Here is a 2,290-nt window from a genome sequence, read left to right as displayed (position 1 = left end):
CTCATCCTGGTGCCCTCCCTTGCATCTGGCATTCTGACATAACCCATTTCTAAAATCAGGAGGTTGCACATATACATCATGGCTTGTACCCCGTAATGGACTTTTCCTCCAGAAACCCCGCCCCCAATTCCTGCGGCCCTCTCTTGGGTTGCCCGTACCAAGAGGAAAGAGGATGGCCGGAGCATTATTCCAGCCAAACGGGTCCGGCTACACGGCTGCCCCAATTCTGTCCTGGAGGTAGCTTGACACCACCTGGGCACGTATCCTCAGCCAGGACCCGTTCTTGAGTCGCTCATCGCAGGTTAAATCCAACATGATATCCAACGCTGGGGACGGACGGCAGCGACAGAGCTGTTGCCATCATGGCCGCTTCAGGGGCTCCCTGCAGTCAGCTGGTTAGCCACTGCTCACATCACAGGAGACTGAATGGAACCTCAGGTCTGAGCCAGGAGTTCAGACAGCAAAAATGGAGCCTCCAAGTTCAAGAGCACGTCTGCCACGGTGTACTAAGTCGTGCAGGGACAGTCACACAGAGGAGGGTTTTGGCCAATGTGCCATGCTTATTAAGTGCTTCCTGGAAGCTGGACAGGTAGGTCGTCTGATAGAACAGAGATCTCACACTGTTAAGCAAACGGGGGGTGGCACTCACCAGCAAACCCTCGTTCAAATTTGGAAGACCCGTTCGCACCAGTGGTTATTTCCAAGGAAGGTCAAGAAACCCGCCCACCACCACCCCATTCCTCCCAATGAAACAAGCCACGGCCACCAATACAGAAAAAAAAAAATTTATTTCAGGCGGAATGTGATGATTTCCAATGTCCAAAAAACGACTGTATCTAGAGGGGGGGGCACTTAAAAGCAGACTTACAAAATAAAGGGGGTATCTCAAATTACAACAGTAGTGATGACAGCGGAGGAGAGAGGAGGAGGCGAGGACGCAGGTCGACTATGAATTAATTTACACCTGCTCACTAGAGCCTTCGAACGACTGGTATGTGAACTGTGTGGAACCAGGGACAGCGAGGGCAATGAGAGATGGAGAGAGGCGAGGCTGGCTGTCTTGGGATGGAAAAAGTTTGCATAAAGAGGGTTCCCCCCCCCAAACACCGTTACAGCGACTGCCCAGACATATGAAGGAAGGCGGGGGTGGGGAAGAGAAGCTGGCAAGTACAGATTTCACAGCCTTTGCTCATCAGACGGTGAGAATCCTCGGCTTTGCAAAGCTCTTCAAAGTCACCAACTGCCTCTTAACAAGGCTCCGTCACCACGGGGCAAACTCAGGCAGAATTCAAGGGCCGCGTCAATTTTGCCACGAGAGCTGGCTATTGGACCCTTCCTGCTCTGACGCCCCAATGCACCTTCCCGCTCGGTTCCGGTGTCCCTTCCCACATTTTTGTGTTTTTTTTTTTGCTAAGGGCCTTCTCTGACAGGGGCTGCCTTCTTGGGTTCCTTCACCTGAGCCATTCAGCTGAGGACAGTGATGACAGAGGGAGGATTGCACGGACGACGATCAAGAAACGCAACCATCTCAAAACAGAAAAGGCAGCTGCGCTGGCTTGGCTAGCAAAGCAGTCAGTGCACACTGGGGGCCTCGAAACATGGGCCACATTAATCCCACTGTTGCGGGAAAGGAGTCTGGGATGAGATGAGAAACTGCTTGGTCACAGCATCAGGAAAGCTGGAGCGAAGAGGCGTTAGGAGAGGGAAAGGCTGAGAATTCACCAAATGGACGCTGTTCCAAAAATGGGGAGGGGGGAGAGGACCCCCCCCGACACGACCGCTAGCAATGGGCAAAGCTGCAGTGGCCCTAAAACAGCCAGAGCCCCCTCCCTGCAGAAGAGAGAGAGAGCTATTTAAGCAAGAAGGGAGAAACCGCTTCTCCGTACAAAACCAGGGGAGAGCAGAACTGCGGGAGCGAGCGAGGAAGGGGGGGGGCCGACTGCATAAAACGAGCAGTGCGCCGATTCGCGGCTTGAAGACAAGAACGGGGAAGTTCAAACGAATGGATTTTTCTGTGCTGGGGTGGGAGGCAGCCTCCTGGTGTGTGTGTGTGTGTGGGGGGGGGGGATTACAGACATGTGGATGCTGGTGGAACACCTTCTCTCTCTCTCTCCTTTCTGCACACTCACACCTTTGCAATGCTTGCCGAAACGGGGAAAGAAATTCATAAGGGGGGGGAGGACGCCTCCCTCTCAACAAGAGTTAAAACCTGCTGCTGATTTACATTGGAAGGAAGGCCTCAGAAAAAATTCAGAAACCTACAATTAACATTCCTGCTTCCATTAAAAAA

General features: G+C 52.8%; 1 protein-coding gene across 4 annotated transcripts in view; it reads right to left on the bottom strand.

Annotated features, from left to right (window-relative positions):
• Nucleotides 1–794: 794 nt before the first annotated feature.
• Nucleotides 795–2,290, bottom strand: part of ADAR (adenosine deaminase RNA specific) — a 37,746-nt gene continuing 36,250 nt past the window's right edge. For all 4 annotated transcript variants that reach the window (XM_066610136.1, XM_066610138.1, XM_066610137.1 and 1 more), the window contains exon 15: nt 795–2,290. This exon is cut by the window's right edge and continues 340 nt beyond it. The gene's annotated coding sequence lies outside the window, so the exon portion shown is untranslated.

Source organism: Tiliqua scincoides, chromosome 15, assembly GCF_035046505.1.
Source record: "Tiliqua scincoides isolate rTilSci1 chromosome 15, rTilSci1.hap2, whole genome shotgun sequence".
NCBI lineage: Eukaryota > Metazoa > Chordata > Lepidosauria > Squamata > Scincidae > Tiliqua > Tiliqua scincoides.
Note: the sequence above shows the minus strand (reverse complement) of the source record. Positions and strands in the feature narration are given on the sequence as shown.